This window comes from Dendrobates tinctorius, unplaced genomic scaffold, assembly GCF_039654945.1.
Source record: "Dendrobates tinctorius isolate UK_male_01 unplaced genomic scaffold, ASM3965494v1 ptg000127l, whole genome shotgun sequence".
NCBI classification, from domain to species: Eukaryota; Metazoa; Chordata; class Amphibia; order Anura; family Dendrobatidae; genus Dendrobates; species Dendrobates tinctorius.
In genome coordinates this window covers 14228986-14250512 of record NW_027361795.1, presented here as the reverse complement: position 1 = coordinate 14250512, position 21527 = coordinate 14228986, and positions in this window count along the sequence as shown.

The window sequence follows — 21527 nt, the reverse complement described above, 5'->3', positions numbered from 1 at the left end:
AGCCATGTGCCCAAGCAATGTCCTTGACAATACTCACTCCACTTTACCACTTCCTGAGTCTACTAATTTACCACAGGGTTGTGCAGCTTGAGACAAGAAAGTCCAAGAACCATAGGAGAGGGCAGAGCATCTAGCACATAACAATACCATCGAATTGCATGGCCCCTACCTGTAGATGTAACCCTCGAATGACTTGAGTAAAACACCCCTGTCGCAAGGATGCAGAGTCGATGGAGATTGTGGGTATAGTTCTGGACAGTGTATGTGGTTTGAGGTCCTGGACCTTGACAAACCTAGCGTCGATCAAGTTAACCCCCACCCCACTGTCTGGAAAGGCAGAAATAACTACCTTATTCTTGCCCAGATGGATTTCAGCAGGTAGAAAAAATTGTGCCCTACCCATGGAGTAGATATGTACACCTGGATTGCTAACCTCCCCGCAACCCGGGCTCCTTAGTTTTCCGGCGGCTGTTTACAGTGAGATAGGGAAGGACATGCACCTACAAAATGGCCCACTCTTTTATGGTAAAAACATACTCCCCCTTGGCGCCGAACAACAGACTGCACTCAAGCAGTTAGCTGCCCCACCCAACTGCTTAGGTTCCTCAGATGACTCAGACCAGGTTTCCCTGAGCACCAGACCTCTCGCACATTGGGGTGTCTTTATGTCTCTGGTGAAGATGGCTATCCACCTGGATAGCCAGAAGCCAGATACATGGCCGCCTCAAGGGAAACTGGAGTCTCTTATCGGGCTAAGGCATCCTTCACCCTTAGGCCGGGGTCACACTGGCGAGGAATACGGATGAGTGAGAGGCGTTAAAAGCACGCATTACACACGGACTAATGATTCTCTATGGGGCAGCTCCCATCAGCCATATATTTCTCATCCGTATTCTACAGTCCGTGCCAATCGCAGCATGCTGCGATTGTCAGCGTACTACGGCCGTAGTACGCCAATGCAAGTCTATGGGTGCGCAAAAAATACGGATTACACACGGACCACACATGTGACTTGCGAGAAATACGCACCAGTGCGCTATACAGTAATCTCACACTGACAGGTTTAATAAAGAAAGAAAGAATAGATATATACATATAGAATACATATATATATATATACAGTCATATGTAAAAGTTTGGGCACCCCTATTAATGTTAACCTTTTTTCTTTATAACAATTTTGGTTTTTGCAACAGGTATTTCAGTTTCATATGTCTAATAACTGATGGACTCAGTTATATTTCTGGATTCAAATGAGGTTTATTGTACTAACAGAAAATGTGCAATCTGCATTTAAACAAAATTTGACCGGTGCAAAAGTATGGGCACCCTTATCATTTTCTTGATTTGAACACTCCTAACTACTTTTTACTGACTTCCTGAAGCACTAAATTGGTTTTGTAACCTCATTGAGCTTTGAACTTCATAGCCAGGTGTATCAAATCATGAGAAAAGGTATTTAAAGTGGCCACTTGCAAGTAGTTCTCCTATTTGATTCTCCTATGAAGAGTGGCATCATGGGCTCCTCAAAACAACTCTCAAATGATCTGAAAACAAAGATTATTCAACATAGCTTTTCAGGGGAAGGATACAAAAAGTTGTCTCAGAGATTTAACCTGTCAGTTTCCACTGTGAGGAACATAATAAGGAAATGGAAGAACACAGGTACAGTTCTTGTTAAGCCCAGAAGTGGCAGGTCAAGAAAAATATCAGAAAGGCAGAGAAGAAGAATGGTGAGAACAGTCAAGGACAATCCACAGACCACCTCCAAAGACCTGCAGCATCATCTTGCTGCAGATGGTGTCACTGTGCATCGGTCAACAATACAGCGCATGCATAACGCCTTTTTGTATGACCAAACAACTCAATCTTTGTTTCATCAGTCCACAGGACCTTCTTCCAAAATGTATCTGGCTTGTCCAAATGTGCTTTTGCATACCTCAGGCAACTCTGTTTGTGGCGTGCTTGCAGAAACGGCTTATTTCGCATCACTCTCCCATACAGCTTCTCCTTGTGCAAAGTGCGCTGTATTGTTGACCGATGCACAGTGACACCATCTGCAGCAAGATGATGCTGCAGGTCTTTGGAGGTGGTCTGTGGATTGTCCTTGACTGTTCTCACCATTCTTCTTCTCTGCCTTTCTAATAGTTTTCTTGGCCTGCCACTTCTGGACTTAACAAGAACTGTACCTGTGCTCTTCCATTTCCTTACTATGTTCCTCACAGTGGAAACTGACAGGTTAAATCTCTGAGACAACTTTTTGTATCCTTCCCCTGAAAAGCTATGTTGAATAATCTTTGTTTTCAGATCATTTGAGAGTTGTTTTGAGGAGCCCATGATGCCACTCTTCCTAGGAGAATCAAATAGGAGAACTACTTGCAAGTGGCCACTTTAAATACCTTTTCTCATGATTTCATACACCTGGCTATGAAGTTCAAAGCTCAATGAGGTTACAAAACCAATTTAGTGCTTCAGGAAGTCAGTAAAAAGTAGTTAGGAGTGTTCAAATCAAGAAAATGATAAGGGTGCCCATACTTTTGCACCGGTCAAATTTTGTTTAAATGCAGATTGCACATTTTCTGTTAGTACAATAAACCTCATTTGAATCCAGAAATATAACTGAGTCCATCAGTTATTAGATATATGAAACTGAAATAGCTGTTGCAAAAACCAAAATTGTTATAAAGAAAAAAGGTTAACATTAATAGGGGTGCCCAAACTTTTACATATGACTGTATATATGCAATCTATGTGTCTATATCTATTCTTTGGTTTCTGTTAGAAACCCTGTCATAGGGCTCCATTATATGTCCATTTTGCAAGCCTGCGAGAAAATCTCGCCATACGGATGCCATACGGATGCTTACATGCGCAAAATACGCAACCACACCTTGATTACGGATGACATACGGAGCACTGTTTAGGGGCCATTCATCCGTATTACGCATGTAAAATACTGACCGTATTTTGCGTTGGTTAGTGTGACCCCGGCCTTACTGATAGCCCTTAACAGAACTGGCTATGGAGCGCTGGGTCATTCTACTTAATGCTCCGAAACTGCCGAAGCTGAAGTAGTGTGGACTCATAGCAAAAATCTGACTGGCAATCAGTAATATATGAAATATGAATAGCATTACTGCTCTAGATAATAAGAAAAAAATAGAGGCACTTAGCTCATAATTTGGCCAATTCATGCATGCCCAGCAGGGAACGACGATGCTGTCTCACATCTGCTGGGAACCTTTGTGTCTAGTGTGAATACGTCTCTTAGGCTGGTTTCACATTAGCGTTTTTGTGCGCTGCGCATGTGTAATGCGTACCTATGTTTAACATGGCGTACGCATGGTCTTGCGTTTGCATGCGTTTGTCTGCGTTTTCGTGCGCATGCGTTTTTTCCAGGTGTGCGTCTAGATGCGCCAGACGCAAGATGTTGCATTTTTGGGTCCGTCCAAAGGCGTAAAAAAACCCCGCATGTGCATGCTTGCGCACGGAATGCGTCAAAACAACGCATTACAGTCTATGGGAACGCAGGCGTGCTTATGGACATGCGTACGCATGCATTTTAAGAGTAAACATGTCTAGACACCGGTTTAAACCACCCCCTACACAAAGAAACATTGTTTGGTGGAGTCTGTTTCAAGGATTTTTCAAGGATTTTCCTCCTCTGAAATGTGACACCTAGAGAACGCATGCGCATAAAAACGCAAACGCATGCAAAAACGCATGCGTGTTTTTGCATGCGTTTCTACTTGCGCACGATGCGCTGCGCACAAAGATGCAAATGTGAAACTAGCCTTAGGCTAAAGCCTGAATTTCTGGGTGGGTAGGATAGGTAGGTAGTGCATATGATCGACCACAGCTCCATTTATATGGGCCCCCTTCTCTTCAAAGCTACGTTTCCCAGGATCATGGGGTTCCCAGCAGTCAGATCCACAACAAACAGAAAGTCATCCCCTATCCCCACATAATGCGCCATACAGTATTATGGGCCTCATATATTACTGCATACAGTATTATGGGCCCCATATAATGCTCCATACAGTATATTGGGCCCCATATATTACTTCATACAGAATAATGGGTACCATATATTACTTCATACAGTATATTGGGCCCCATATATTACTTCATACAGAATAATAGGCACCATATATTACTTCATACAGCATAATGGGCCCCATATATTACTTCATACAGTATAATGGGCCCCATAAATTACTTCATACAGTATAATGGGCCCCATATATTACTTCATACAGTATAATAGGCACCATATATTACTTCATACAGTATAATGTTCCCCATATATTACTTCATACAGTATAATGGGCACCATATATTACTTCATACAGTATAATGTTCCCCATATATTACTTCATACAGTATAATGGGCACCATATATTACTTCATACAGTATAATGTTCCCCATATATTACTTCATACAGTATAATGGGCACCATATATTACTTCATACAGTATAATGGGCCCCATATAATTCTTCTCTCCAAACCCTGCTACTCTGGTCTCCTCAGTGTATTCTGATCCTCCGCACTGCTTGGCACAGGGACATCATTAACTTTACGTATATAATTGTCCACTTGGACTGATAGTAATAATAATTTGTTTGTACCCTGTTGTCTGGGGCTGGCCCACTTTATGGGGGTGCTCATGGCATATGATTATACACCAGTAAAAAGTATCAGAGGCTCAATGTGACCAGTGCCACCTAGTTTCCTACCCCTCTTATTCTACTGTTACTGTGGTCACACTGACTAGTACTGAGGAAAAGAAAGAAAGAACAGAGAAAGAGAGAAAAAATAAAACAGAGAGAAAGAAAGAAAGAACAGAGAGAGGAAGAAAGAGGGGAAAGAAAGAAAGGAGAGAGAAAGAAAGAGGGGAAAGAAAGAAAGAACAGCGAAAGAAGGAAAGAAACAGAGAGCTAATGAAAGAAAAAAGAAAGATTAGAGAGATAAAGAAACAGAGAGAGAAAGAAAGATTCTATAAAGATACTATAGCAGCCCGGCTCCCACTGTAGTGCCCAGCTGAGCCTCCCGATGCAGGACATATCATGATCCACTCACATGGCCGGCATACCCGAGTCCAAGCCGATCCTGCTGTCCGCGCTGTTGGAGGAGGACACGATGATGGATCGGAAGCATTCCCTGAAGTGCCTCCATGGTTCTGTCACAATCTCCTCCCGAAATTACCTAATTTCTGGTCAGCTTCTAGCACGTCACTTCCGGTGGAACGTCACGTGCAAATTTTAAAGTGCTCCTCGGGGCTCCGCCATGTACTCCAGTGTCCGCGGAAAAAGTAAGCTCCCAGCCGGGGCAGTGGGGCAAACTCTCTCTCAAAATCAGGACTGTCCCGCTGGGAGGTATGAATGCTCCCCACCATACACCTTGTACACGTATGGCTCCACACACCACATACACACATGGTTCCGCTTTTTATGCCTCGTACACACGGCTCTGCTCTGTACACCTCGCACACACACTGCTCCACTCAGTGCACACATGGCTCCACTCCGTAAACCTCGTACACATGCGGCTCTGCTCCGTACACCTTGTATACAGGTGGCCACGCTCATCAAACCTTGTACACACATAGCTCCACTCCATAAACCTTGTACACTTGCTGCTTTGCTCCATACACCTTGTACACACGCATTCCGCTCCGTACACCTCGCACATATGCGGCTCCGCACACCTCGTACAAACACACAGCTCCGCTCTGTACACATCTCTGCTCCCTTCACCTCATACATGTGCGGCTCTGCTCCGTACACCTCGTACACGTGCGGCTCTGCTCTGTACACCTCGTACACGTGCGGCTCTGCTCCGTACACCTCGTACACGTGTGGCTCTGCTCCGTACACCTCGTACACGTGCGGATCTGCTCCATACACCTCGCACACGTGCGGCTCCACTCCGTACACACACACGGCTCTGCTCCGTACACATCTCTGCTCTGTACACCTCGCACACACGCTGCTCTGCTCCGTACACCTCGCACACGCGCTGCTCTGCTCCGTACACCTCGCACACGTGTGGCTCTGCTCCATACACACACGGCTCAGCTCCGTACACACACAGCTCCGATCCATACACATCTCTGCTCCGTACACGTCGTACACGTTCGGCTCCGCTCCGTACACCTCTTACATACGTGGCTCTGCTCCGTACACCTCACACACACGGCTTCGCTACGTACACCTCACACACGGCTCCGCTCCGTACACCTCATACACATACGGCTCCGCTCCATACACCTCACACACACGACTCTGCTCCGTACACCTTGTACACACACAGCTCCGCGCCATACACCTCGTACACACACACACGGCTCCGCTCCTTACACCTCGCACACACACACGGCTCCGCTCCATACACCTTGTACACACATAGCTCCACTCCGTACACCTCGTACACACACGGCTCCGCTCCTTTCACTTCGCACACACACACAGAGCTCTGCTACATCCACCCTGTAAACTTCCTTCATCCAGCACGATGAAAACCAACCAGCACAGCAGAGTCCAGCATAAAACAAGGGCTAGGGCTGTGCGCACAGGACCTGTGATGAGGTCACAGGAGGGGAGGAGTCAGGGGGTCACATGATCAGGGGGCCCTGACTCCTTCCCTCCTGTGACTTCATCAATTACAAGCCTCTTGCAGGACCGCAGCACCAGCGTGCAGAAGAGGCTTAATTGTAGCTGCTGCGGGTAGAGGAGCGCATATTGCCGCTCCCTGCTGCCTGCCGCTTGACAAGCTGGCTCAACTCGCCTCATTATAGCTGCGACCCTGCATGCGGTGCTGGAGGTTGGAGGGGCCTCCTCTCCCCTGGGGCCCCTGTTCAATGAACGGGCTGCCCGGGTGGTAGGTCCGCCCCTGGTGGTAGAAGTGATAGTACAGAAGATGTAACATATTTTTTGAGGAGATAATGATGAAATACATTATGGATCCGAAAGGCAGGCGGTAAGGCAAGACAAAATGCTACGAGATTGACGATGACTATGATCTTATATGGACCAATAAAACTAGGACCCAGTTTCCAAGACGGAACCTTCAGCTTAATGTTCCTAGAGGACAGCCACACCAAGTCACCAATATGCAAATAAAGTCTGTGGAGCCTCATTTAAGGGTCTCAAACACGAGACTAGCCAGACCTTCCTCCAGGGAAGGACTCAGCCAAGGGGTGGCTCCATTCGGAAACCACCATTACCACCATATTAAGTGGCCCTTTAAGTCAACATCCAGCTCTTTACGAATTTACAGATATGACGAGGGAAATACCAAGGCCAGGTATCCATCCACAGACAGCTGTTTCGGGGTGTTGCCCCTCATCAGTGTGGAGTAGGATTCTGGCTAGGTGGGAGCAATGCCTAGTAGACCAACATCACGAAACAATCACTGACCTCAGGGAGACCAGTCAAAGAAAACACTGCGGCATTGCTCCCACCTAGCCAGAATCTTACTACACACTGATGAGGGGCAACACCCCGAAACAGTTGTCTGTGGATGGATACCTGGCCTTGGTATTTCCCTTGTCATATCTGTAAACTCGAAAAGAGCTGGATATTGACTTAAAAGGCAACTTAATATGGTGGTGATGGTGGTTTCCGAAAGGAACCACCCCTTGGCTGGGTCCTTCCCTGGAGGAAGATCTGGCTAGTCCCATGTTTGAGACTTAAATGAGGCTCCACAGACTTTATTTGCATATTTGTATTTCCCAGGGAGCATTGCACCTAGGATTTCACTGATTGAGCGCCTTTGCCGGCTGCCGCAGTGTTTTGTTTGACTGGTCTCCCTGAGGTCAGTGATTGTTTTGTTATGTTGGTCTACTAGCCAGAATCCTACTCCACACTGATGAGGGGCAACACCCCGAAACAGCTGTCTGTGGATGGATACCTGGCCTTGGTATTTCCCTTGTCATATCTGTAAACTCGTAAAGAGCTGGATATTGACTTAAAGGGCCACTTAATATGGTGGTAATGGTGGTTTCCGAAAGGAGCCACTCCTTGGCTGGGTCCTTCCCTGGAGAAAAATCTGGCTAGTCCCGTGTTTGAGACTCTTAAATGAGGCTCCACGGACTTTATTTGCATATTCGTATTTCCCAGGGAGCATTGCACCTAGGATTTCACTGATTGAGCGCCTTTGCTGGGTGCCGCAGTGTTTTCTTTGACTGGTCTCCCTGAGGTCAGTGATTGTTTCGTGATGCAAGTCACCAATATGCAGGTGCGGACCCACCAAACATCTCTGATCAGCCCCACTCTTATATTTGCATCCAATCTTCCTCAAATTATTCATAACCCCCTGCCATATGGTAGAAATGGAAGATGAAAAACATTCTTTCTGCGGTAATCCAGAAGGGTGATTTCCATTAAAAGAACTAAACGGAGGATGGAATTCATATGCCTTGAAAAATGGGGGCTAACCGGTCGATTCCTGACAACGATTATTTACACCAAATTCGGCTAATGGTAAATAGGTAACCTAGTACTCCTGATTTTCAGAAACAAATCACCTGAGATACGTCTATAGATTATGGTTAACCCATTCAGTCTGCACATAAGACTGCGGGTGAAAAGCGTAAGAAAATGACAAATGGATCCTCAGACGGGCAAAATGCCCTCCAAAACTTGGAGAAAAACTGCACCACCTGATCAAAAACAATATCGGTTGGGATCCCATGTAATATAATTATTTCCCTGAAGAAAACATGCACCAAGGATTTGGCTTTCGGTAATGCTATCAAAGCAATAAAATGAGACATTTTACTAAGTCTATACACTACCACCAGATTTACAGCTGACACGGGTAGAACCGTGATAAAATCGACTGACAACTGAATCCAAGTTCTGCTGGAAATTTCCAATGTTTCGAGGGCCCCCGACGGACAAGTATGAGAGGTCATAGAACACGTGCAGACACAGCAGGGAGCTACATACTCCTGGACATCCTTATGAGCACCTGGCCACTAAAAACACTGAGTAAGCAGATCAGTGGTGGCTTTATTACCAGGATGTCCAGTCAACACTGAATCGTGATGTTAGCTGAGGACTCTAAGCTAGAAATTTACCGGAACAAACAGTTTACCAAGTGGACACGCAGCAAGGGCGTCCCCCTGAGCGTCAACAACCTCTCTTTCCAGATCGGAGGATACAGACGCCATTACCACCCCTTTTTGAAGAATAGGTACCTGTTCACACTTATTTCCTCCTCAGGAAAGCAAAAAAGTTAAACCTGGTAAAGAACAATGCCCATCTTGCCTGTCAAGGTGTTATACGTTTTGCCGATTCCAAGTATACTAGATTCCTATGATCCGTGATTACCATCACTGGGTGAACCGCTCCCTCAAAAAAATTACGCCGTTCTTCAAAAGCCCATTTGATAGCTAAGAGTTCCCTGTTACCAATGTCATAATTTTTCTTGGCCGGTGACAGTTTTTTTTTCCGGAAAACAGGGACATGGTTGCCATTTAGGCCTGTTTCAGACATCAGTTTTTTCTGTCAGTCTATATCCGCCAAAATAGCGGAAAACGGATCCGCAGGCGGACTGACAGAAACGGAGGTCAGCGGATCGGCGGATGTACGGATCTGCCAATGGTAAAAATTTAAAGGAACCGCGCCTCGGAAAAAATAAAAAAAATAAAAAATTAATACCGGCGGATGTAGTGGTATCCGGAAGAGAGCGGGCATCTGCGGTGAGCGATCATCTCGCGGGATGTGGGTGAGCAGCGATCGCGCGATGTGAGACCATGAGGGAGGAGATTGCGCGATGTGAGAGGAGATCACGCGATGTGAGACGTGGAAGATCGCGTGATGAGAGAGGAGATCGCGCGATGTGAGACCATGAGGGAGGAGATCTCGCGATGTGAGACGTGGGAGATCAAGCGATGTGAGAGGAGATCGCGCGATGTGAGACGTGGGAGATGGGGCTGGAGATCGGGAGAGGAATGGAGGAGATGGCGGGGTAAGGAGAGAGAGAGATTTAGGGTTAAATCACCCGGCAAAGCGCAATATGCGGATCCGCGCAGGAAAAAAACGTTGCATGGTCCGTCCTGTCCGCTTAGTGGATGGCAAAATCTTAGCGGATCCGGCAGAAGGCTCCACCTGCCCTGAAGAAAATCGAGGATGAAACCCAAAGTTACAAAAAAAAGGTGACATCAAAGTGGCAGAGCTAGCTCTATTATTTAAAGCAAATTCGGCCAAGGGCAAAAATGAAACCCAATCATCCTGATCAGCGGAAATAAAACATCTCAAATACGACTCCAAGGTCTAGTTTGTTCTCTCTGTCTGCCCATTGGTCTGAGGGTGAAAAGCAGAGGAGAAGGACAACTGAATTCCCAGCTTGGAACAGAAAGTCCTCCAAAATCTAGACACAAACTGAACTCCTCTGTCAGATACAATGTTCTCAGGAATCCCGTGCAAGCGAACCACCTGTTGCAAAAACAGGGGCACCAACTCAGAGGAAGATGGCAACTTAGGGAGTGGTACAAGATGAACCATCTTAGAGAACCTATCACAAATCACCCAAATAACAGTCATTCTTTGAGAGACCGGCATATCAGAGATGAAATCCATTGAAATATGGGTCCATGGCCTCCTGGGGACCGGCAAAGGCATCAACAACCCACTAGAGCGAGAACAAGATTTAGACCGGGAGCAAGTCCCACAGGACTGCACAAAATTCCTGACGTCATGAGACAAGGTGGGCCACCAAAAAGAGCGACTCACCAGATCTCTAGTACCAAAAATACCTGGATGACCAGCCAATGCAGAGCAATGAACTTCAGACATCACTCTCTTCTTCCACTGGTCAGGAACATACAACTTTCCACTGGGACAACGCTCAGGTTTGTCCTCCTGGAACTTTTGCAGAGCAAGTCTCAAATCGGGCGAGATGGCAGAAAGAACTACCCCTTCGCCTAAGATGGTAGCAGGCTTAGTCACCACAGGAGAATCAGCAAAGAAACTCCTAGAGAGGGCATCTGCCTTGACATTCTTAGTTCCAGGAAGAAAAGAGACCACAAAATCAACGTGTGAAAAACAAGGCCCACCTAGCCTGTCTAGGGTTCAAGCGTTTAGCCGACTCTAGGTAAATCAAATTCTTGTGGTCAGTGAGGACCACAACTTGATGTTTAGCTCCCTCCAACCAATGTCTCCACTCCTCAAATGCCCATTTCATGGCCAACAGTTCCCGATTCCCCACATCATAGTTACGTTCAGATGGAGAGAACTTTCGGGAAAAGAAAGCACAGGGATTCATTTTAGATGTTACAGGATCCTTTTGGGACAAAACAGCTCCTGCACCAATCTCAGAAGCATCCACCGCTACCTGGAACGGGAGTGAGACATCAGGTTGCCGCAAAACCGGGGCGGAGGTAAATCTTCGCTTCAGCTCCTGAAAGGAAGCAACAGCCTCCGGAGACCAATTCAACACATCAGCACCCTTCTTAGTCAGATCAGTCAATGGCTTGGCAATACTAGAAAATTTTGCTATAAATTTCCGATAAAAATTAGCAAAACCCAAAAACTTCTGGAGGGCTTTCAAAGAAGTGGGCTGAACCCAATCATAAATGGTCTGTACCTTGGCCGGGTCCTTTTCAATAGTTGACGGAGACAAAATAAATCCCAAAAATGAAATCCTCTGTACTCCAAAAAGGCATTTCGATCCTTTGACATACAGGGAATTCTCCCTCAAGATCCGGAACACAGTCCGAATATGTTCCACATGAGAATCCCAATCCTTGGAGAAGATCAAAATATCATCCAGATAGATAATCAAAAATTTATCGACAAAGACTCGGAAAATATCGTTCATGAAGCACTGGAAGACAGAAGGGGCATTAGTGAGCCCAAAAGGCATCACCAGGTACTCAAAATGTCCCTCCGGAGTATTAAACGCCGTCTTCCATTCATCCCCCTGCTTAATGCGGATAAGATTATACGCCCCCCTGAGGTCAAGCTTGGTAAACCAGCAAGCACCTCTAACTCTAGAGAATAGATCCGAAATCAGGGGTAACGGATACTGATATTTAATAGTAATTTTATTGAGGGCACGATAATCAATACAAGGCCTTAAAGAACCATCCTTTTTGGCCACAAAAAAAACCCCGGCACCTAAGGGTGAAGAGGATGGTCTAATATGACCCTTCTCCAACGCCTCCTTAATATAGGACCGCATAGCCTCGTGCTCGGGTACAGATAAATTGAAGAGCCGACCCTTGGGAAATTTACACCCCGGGCTTAGTTCAATTGCACAGTGATAACTCCTATGAGGAGGCAAGGACGCAGACTCATTCTCACTAAATACATCATAAAAGTCCGCCAAATAGTCAGGAACATCATGCGACTGAGGAGAGGTGGAAAAAAACGGAGCCTCACTAAAGGCACACCGACAACCCCAACTCACCACAGACACAGATTTCCAATCCAAAACTGGATTATGAATTTGCAACCAGGGAAACCCCAGAACAATGGCATCATGCAGACCATGCAACACCAAAAATCTGCAATTTTCTTGATGGTCTGGGGCGACCCGCATGACCACCTGGGTCCAAAACTGAGGTTTATTTTTTGCCAAAGGAGTAGCATCAATCCCCCTCAAAGGGATAGGCGTCTGCAGAGGTGTCATTGGAAATCCACAACGTTTAGCAAAATCCAAGTCCATTAGGTTTAGCGCTGCTCCCGAATCCACAAAAGCCTTGGCGGAAAATGTGGACAGGGAGCAGATCAGAGTAATTGCCAGAAAAAACTTAGGTTGAACACCACCAACAGAAAACGTGTGTGCAAAGCGTTTCTCTCGTTTAGGACAAACAGAAATAATATGCGAGGCATCTCCACAGAAAAAACACAGCTTATTACGCCTTCTGAACTCCTGACGTTGCGCCTTAGACAAAACTCTATCACATTGCATAGGTTCAGACGTCTGTTCAACCGGTGGCAACACCTCTCGTGCAATCCTGCGTTCACGTAAACGCCGATCAACCTGAATGGCTAATGACATAGAATCGTCCAGACCAGAGGGAACAGGAAATCCCACCATAGTATCTTTTACGGCTTCTGACAAACCCTTCCGAAAGAGAGCAGCCAAGGCATTATCATTCCAGGTAGTAAGGATCGCCCACTTTCGGAACTTTTGACAGTACAACTCTGCAGAATCTCGACCCTGGTTCAATGCCAACAGGGTCTTTTCAGCCTGATCAATAGCATTAGGTTCGTCATACAACAACCCCAAAGCTTGAAAGAATGCGTTCACATTAGTCAGAATAGGATCATCTGGTTTCAAAGAAAACGCCCAATCCTGGGGATCGCCACGCAGCAAAGAGATGACAATTTTAACCTGCTGCGCGGAGCTCCCTGACGAGTTAGGCTTCAAGGCAAAAAATAATTTACAATTATTTTTGAAACTCAAAAATTTAGATCGATCCCCAAAAAATACATCAGGTGTAGGGATCTTTGGTTCAACAGCATGCGAACGAGCAAGGTAGGCGGAAATTCCCCGCACTTCCGCAGCGAGCTGCTCCACACGATCAGACAATTGCTTTATCTCCATTGAGAGAGAAAAAAAAAATTCCCCCTACGGCCTCAGAGATATAGAGGAAAGAATATACACACACCTTTTTTTTTTTTTTTAAACACAATTCTTTCCTGCTATTGAGTGCCCTAGGATCTGCAGTATGGCGGGTGATTCTGTTATGATTGAGTCACCGTAGGAGGCAAAAAACAGAAATGCTAGCTAAGTCCAGAAAACCAGAGAAGTTGGCAGCTATCGGATTGCAGACCCCTGAACCTATCAACACAACTAGCAGTAGCCGTGGGGGGTTCCTACGATGCCCTAGACCCCTCGATCACAGCCGGAGAATTAAATAGGCCTAAAGAAAGAAAGGGGAAATCTAAACTGCCCCAGAGCAGACCCCAAAGCAAAAGGCAGCCCCCAACATATAATGACGGTGAAGCAAGATGAAAACACTAACACAGACAGAAACATAGACTGAGCAAAGACGGGGCCCAAGCTAACTAGATAGAAAAGGATAGGAAGGCTGCTGTCTGCAATCCGTGAAAAACCCTATGAAAATAAGAGCCAACAGACTGACAGTGAAAAAGGCCCTGAAGACGCTAGGCTTCAAAAAAGCTATGTCAGTACTCAGGAATATTCTGAAGACAGAGCTACAGGCAAAAGGAGATTCAGCTCACCCCAGCAGGGAATGGCAGAATACAGAAAAGCAAGGAAAACAAAAACAAAACATAAATGCTAACAGGCAAAGCAGAAAACTTAGCTTTAGAGGAGCAGGAATCAGACTGGTGTCCTAGAAGTACACAGAGAAATCACCCGCAGGGCAGAAGGGCGTCGGCAGCCTTATATCCAGTCCGTGACTCCACTCAGCCAGTCATCCTCATTAGGCTCAGGTGCCTGATAATCAGGCTCATTACCTTCCTTTACCAGAATAGGGAGTTCACCAGACCTCAGTGACGAAGGGGAAAATGAACTCACAACAGGTATGGGTCTGGACAGAGTATGTGGGAGGAGGCCTTGGACCTGGACGAACCTAGCATCGATCAAATTAAACCCTGCCCCACTATCCAGAAATGCAGACACATCCACCTTAATTCCAGTCACGTGGATTACGGCTGGTAGAAAAAACTGTGCCCTACTCACAGAGGTGATAAGTACACCCAGGTAGCTAACCTCCCCGCAACCTGGGCTATCTAGTTTTTCCGGCAGTTGTTTACTATGTGGTCAGGAAGGACATGTGCCCATGAAATGTCCCTTCTTACCACAAAAGAAACACACTCCCCCCTTACGCTGGACAACAGACAATTTACCAGGATGTGATGCCACACTCACATGCATGGGTTCCTTGTCAGGCTCAGTGCTAACCTTCCTTGACCCCAGACCTCCCACACCCAGAGGTGACTCCCTATGTCTCTGGTGAAGATGGCGATCAACTCGGATGGCCAGAATAATGGCTGCCTCAAGGGAGTCAGGAGTCTTATACAGAGCTAAGGCATCCCTCATCCTTACTGCCTTACTGTGAGCCACTAACAGAACTGACTACGGAGTGCGGGGTAATTTCACTTGGTATCTGTGGCCCACCTCTGGAACTCAGAGCAATATTCCTCTGCTGGCCTGTCTCCTTGCTGAAGTAGTCGCAGTGTGGACTTAGCTAAGCAGATGTGATTGGGGGGGTCATCAGATATAAAGCCCAGTGTCCGAAAAAATCCCTCCACCGTCTGAAGTGACTGAGTCAGACGGGAGAGAAAACGTCCATGCTTGGGGGTCCCCCTGAATGAGCAAGATTATCATCCCTTACTATCCCTTCACTTTGCTCCTCTGTACCTGAGGAATCCAGATGTAACCTGAAGTACAGTTTACGGGCCTCTCTGAAAACAAACTTGACAGAGAACCTGTTTGGCAATGAGACTTTGGGCTCCACTATGGTTTGCCTGAGAGACGAGGTTCCCACACCAGATGTATTAGGGTGCTGCAAAACCACCGTGCATATCTCTGCCACCTCCAGATTGAGGTGCTTCAATTGCCCCGTAAGAGCAGAGATTGGATCCATCATGGATCAGAGAACATGGTAGCAGTCTAATGTCACGACACAGCTGTCGATTACCCGGGACCAGGGGCTCCATCCCTGTCCCTAACAATAGGGGGCGCCCTAGCTCACCCTGCTCTCCAGGATTCTTTGAATGGCGCGAGGATGCCAGGGGCCTCTGCCCCTGCCTTATCTCCTAAGTTAGCCCTCCATCTGTTCTCTTCCCCATCGCTGGAAGAATCGAGTTTACGATGTGAGCCAGGGCTGTTTTCCTCTGTTTGGAGGTTTTGAGGGTGAGGAGCGCTACTTGGTCAAGGGTGCTTCTGAGAGTGTCTTTGTAGTGGTGTACAGCCAGATCAGGACAGGAAAGAGAAGACAGTGATGAGTGTAGGGAGTCTGTAAGTGAATGAGTGTTAATGGCTTGTAGATTTCTGAATGTGTGGTAGGTAGGAGTGTGCTGGGGTGAATGAGGATTTGTAAGCGTGAAGTAGATGATATTGTGGTCAGAGAGGGGAAGAGGTGAGTTATCTAGGTAGGAGATTAAACAGAGTCAGACAAAGACCAGATCAAGGGTGTTACCGTCTTTGTGTGTTTCTGAGGTTGAAAGCTGTGAAAGTCGAAGAGAAGTGGTTAGAGTTAGGAGCTAGGATGCAGATGGGGAAGTGGGGCTGTTAATGGGGATGTTGAAGTCTCCCAGGATAAGGGTTGGTAGTTCTGAGGACATGAAATGTTGCAGCCAGGCAGGGAAATGGTCAAGGAAGTGGTTGGGCGCGCTTGGGGGATGGTATATGACAGCCACTCTGATGGAGAGGGGATAGAAGAGCCTGATGGTGTGGACCTCAAAAGAAGGGAATGAGAGTGAAGGAACTGGGCGGATGACCTGAAAAGTGCATAGTGGGGACAGGAGTATGCCGACTCCACCACCAAGTTTGTTAGTGGGTTTCGGGGAATGGGAAGAGTGTAAGCCGCCATGGGAAATAGCAGCAGGGGAGACCGTGTCAGAATCCTTAATCCAGGTTTCAATGAGAGCCAACAGATTAATAGAGTTGTTTATAAAGTACAGTATATACTCGTGTATAAGCCAAGATTTTCAGCCCATTTTTTGGGCTGAAAGTCCCCCTCTCGGCTTATACACGAGTCGTACATGCCAGGGGGTCGGCAGGGGAGGGGGAACGGGGGTGTCAGATCATACTAATCCCCCGTCTCTGTCTCTGCAGCCCCGCTTCTCCCACGGTTTCAGGCACCTGCCTTCAGCGGTCATGTAGTACCGCTAAATAAAGTCATGAATATGCACATATTCATGACTTTAATGAGCGGTACCATGTGATCACTGAAGGAAGGAATAGCTGCCGGAGACCATGGGAGAAGCGGGGCTGCAGAGACCGCACCAGGAGGGGTAAGTATATGCAATATTTACCTGTCCCCGGTCCACCGCTGAGCACCGCTCTGTCCTCTGCGTCCTGTCAGTGACGTTCAGGCAGCAGAGGGCACGATGACGTGGTTAGTGCGTGCTGCGTCCTCTGCTGCCTGAATGTCACTGACAGAGGACTTGGCAGACAGCGACGCGCAGCGATGGAGCGGGGGGACAGGTGGATATCGCAGGTGCCGGGGGCCTGAGCCAGCGGCGACACCAGCACCTGTCCCTCATTGTGCGCCTGTGTCCTCGTCTGCTCAGGACACCGGCACCTGGCCTCCAGCGACGAGAGGTGAGTATGTCATTTTTTTTATTTGCAGCATATGGGGCATATTCTATGGAGCATCTTATGGGGGCATAATCTATGGAGCATCATATGGGGCATAATCTATGGAGCATCTTATGGGTGCATAATATATGGAGCAGCATATGGGGCCTATTCTATGGAGCATCTTATGAGGGCCTAATCTATGGAGCATCTTATGGGGCAGCATATGGGGGCATAATCTATGGATCATCTTATGGAACATCTTGTGGGGGCATAATCTATGGAGCATTTTATGGGGCATAATCTATGGAACATCTTATGGGGCCATAACCTTTATGGAGCAGCATATGGGGCATATTCTATAGAGCATCTTATGGGGCCATTATTAACCTTTGTGCAGCATTATATGGGGGTGTATTTTGTATGGAGCATCTTATGGGGCCCATCATGAACTGTATGGAGCATTATATGGGGCTTCTGATGCAATATGGCTATTCAAAAACCTTTATCCTAGTGATGTCTCAATTAATTTTACTTTTATTGGTATCTATTTTTATTTTTGAAATTTACCAGTAGCTGCTGCATTTTCCACCGTAGGCTTATACACGAGTCAATACGTTTTCCCAGTTTTTAGTGGTAAAATTAGGGGGGTCGGCTTATACTCAAGTCGGCTTAGGCTAGTTTCACACTTGCGCCTTTTGCGCAGCGTTTCGAACGCTCATGATTCGCATGCAAAAAACGCTTACAAACACTTGTAAACGCTGCGATTTTTCATCACATCATCGTGCGCATTGCGACAAAAAACGCTGCGTTTGTATGCGTTTTCATGTGTTTTTCCATGCGTTTGCATTTTTTATGCGCATGGTGTCACAATCACAGGAGGAAACTCCTTGAAAAATTCTTGCAACAGACTCCACCACATGGATCTGCGCTGGAAGAGTTTTCACTTCAACTTGGATCTGGACATAAGGATGGCTCAGGCTTATGCAGTGGCTTGCCATCAACAAATGGAGAGAGAGACAGCGAAGACGGCAGCAGCGGCGTGTGTGGATAAATCCGATTATTGAACTCCGGGAGAGCCGTGGAGCGTACCACACCCTCTACAGCGAGCTCCAGGCAAACCCGGATAAATTTACTGATTACACACGGATGTCCCAACAAAGCTTCAGGTATTTGCTTGGTCGTGTCCAAGATGCCATCCGGAGACAGGACATACAGCTCCGTCGTGCGATTCCTCCTGAGGAACGGCTCCTGGTCACATTACAGTGCGCAGTATTGCAAAACTAATGCCTGCATAATTTTCTTTGTTCTCACATGTACTATTCCAAAGCTGGCAGAATTATTGTTCTGCCATGTAGTTAACCAAAGGGTAAAGATAAGGCTGCATATTTATTTGTATGCCATTTTTTTCTTTTTTTAAAATTTTATTTTTTGGTGTTGTAAAAATCCATATACACAACTATTAATTTTTGTTATTTCTCGGTTTCCCAGATTCCTGGCTACTGGAGAGAGCCTCTCTTCACTGCACTTCCAGTACCGGATTGGAATATCAATCTTGTCTGGAATAGTTGCAGACACCTGCCGGGCTTTGTGGGATGTTCTCTGTCCCGAATTTATGCCCCTGCCCACCGTGGAAAAGTGGATGAAAATTGCTGAAAGATTCTGGACAGTCTGCAATTTCCCAAACTGTTTGGGTGCCGTTGATGGGAAACACATCTGTATTATAAAACCAAAAAGAACAGGCTCTGAGTACTATAACTATAAAAAGTATTTTTCTACAGTACTCATGGCCATTTCGGATGCAGACTGTATGTTTGTTGCAGTTGACATTGGTGCATTTGGCCATGGGAATGACTCGCAGGCTTTTAAGAACTCTGACATGGGCCGGAGGTTGTATGGCAACCAGTTCAATTTCCCCATGCCACGGCCTCTTCTCAACACCGAAGGTCCGCCACAGCCCTTTGTAATGGCTGGGGATGAGGCATTCCAGATGTGCCAAAACCTGCTCAAACCCTACTCCAGCCGGGACTTGGACCACACCAAAATTATTTTTAATTACAGGCTGACCAGGGCCAGAAGAACTGTTGAGTGTGCCTTTGGTATACTTGTCTCCAGATGGCGCATTCTCGGCACAGCCATTAATCTGAAACTGGAAGCAGTGGATGAGGTGGTGAAGGCCTGTGTGGTTCTACATAATTTTGTGATGGTTAGAGAGCACCTGAACTTTGAAATCGATGATGTAGCTCCTAACCCATTTCCTGAATTTACTCAGCACCCTCTCAGGTCATCCGTTGAAGTTGGTCAAATGAGGGACCAATTTTCGGCCTACTTCAGCTCAGATGTAGGACGGGTGGAATGGCAAGAGCAAATGGTGTAACGTTTTCTTTTGTATGTTAATAAAAAACCTGTGTTGATACCTGTACCGAGTGCACTCTGTCTTTTTACACTTCAATACAATAATCAACTGGCCAGGTGTGCCAGTGAATTCATGATGCTGTGTTTTGTGCATCATGAATTTACTAGTACTCCTGACCAGGTGACTATACATACACACAAATTGTATGATCTTTATCATCTCTACACCTTGAGTTCAATTTGCTGCGACGGTGGAGATAATGCAACTAATTTTTGTGTCACCTGGCCTGATGTTAAAAATAGTGATTTGGGAATGCAGTAGCATCCCTCACTATTTATGCCACCTAACGCTGTGACTGTAAACATTATTTGTAGTATCATCACTGTGGCTTCAGTTTGAACGCAGACTGTAGACATAATAAAGTTTATACAACTTCTACAATACCCAGGCCTGGTGTCATGCTGAAGTGAGGATGCCAAAAGTAACGCATCCTGACTTCAGAAGGTTATCACACATGGGCAGGAGAATACACATAAGAGGTAAACTGCAGCATTGCTACAGTCTGATAGAAATATATGCAGACTGAAGCGACGCTGCAGGTTAAAACTCATGTGTATTCACCTGCCCAGGTGTGATAGTTATGATACAAGGGCAGGGTATTGTACATATGGCGTGTATTTTCCCCATCATCTCCTCAGTTTATCAACACATGCTGAATAGAGGCTGTGGTTAATTACAAGGTATATCTAGAATCACCTTGCCTTGTATCACAAAAGGTTAAATGATGATGGTAAAAACATACCATAGTCAATTAACTTTTTATGATACCTGGCAAGGTAACAAAAGATGCGCCTTGCACTCAACACCATCCTCTATTCAGTCTGCATAATATTAGCTGACTGAAGAGACTGGTGGGGAAAATACAAGTCATATAGATTTGTGTTTTTCTCTACACATATCTCCAAGACTGACACAAGAAACAAGTGTCAGTAATGGAGCTATGTGGTGGCAAAAACGCAAAGTGTACGGCGCAGTGTGTGTAGGCGGCGAAAGACACATTAATTAAACCGTATTTTGTGAAAGCAGAATTGCACATTTATTTAAAAAAATATTTATATATTTTGAAGGACGTTTGGGGGAAGAGTGGGATACTTTGGGGGTGTGGAGAGACGAGGAACGGCTGGAAGTTGAGGAAGGGGTTCTAGGTGAAGGGGCGACTAAAGTAGTGGGGGAAGGGATCTCAGGGATGGAAATGGAGGCAGGTTGAGAAACATTAGAAGGAGAGGGAGGAGTGACAAACAAAGTCTTTTGTTTCTTATGCTTCTTTGGGGCAGGAGTCACCTGCCTGTACCGACTACCACTGTGTGACCGCCTTACATTGCTTGACCGCATGGAGCTGGTGGACCGTGTCCGTGAGGAGAAAAAGAGGGAATGTGGGTCACCCCTCTGCTGCTTGGTGGTGGCGGTGCTCCTTGAAGGAGAATATGTGGTGTCGGTGCTCCTAGAAGAAGTGTTGTTGGTGCTTCTTGTGGGAGAAGTGGTAGCGGTGCTCCTAGTAGGAGAAGTGGCTGTGCTCCTAGGAGGCGAAGTGGTGGCGGTGCTTCTATGATGAGGAGTGGTGGCGGTGCTCCTAGGAGGTAAAGTGTTGGCGGTGCTCCTATGATGAGTGGTGGTGGCGCTCCTAGGAGGTGAAGTGGTGGCGGTGCTCCTATGATGAGGAGTGGTGGCGGCGCTCCTAGGAGAAGTGGTGGCGGTGCTCCTATGATGAGGAGTGGTGGCGGCACTCCTAGGAGAAGTGGTGGCGGTGTTCCTATGATGAGAAGTGGTGGCGGTGCTCCTATGATGAGGAGTGGTGGCGGTGCTCCTGGAATGATGAGTGGTGGCAGTGCTCCCATAGTGATGCTGAGTGGTGGCGGTGCTTCTAGACGGAGATGTTGTGT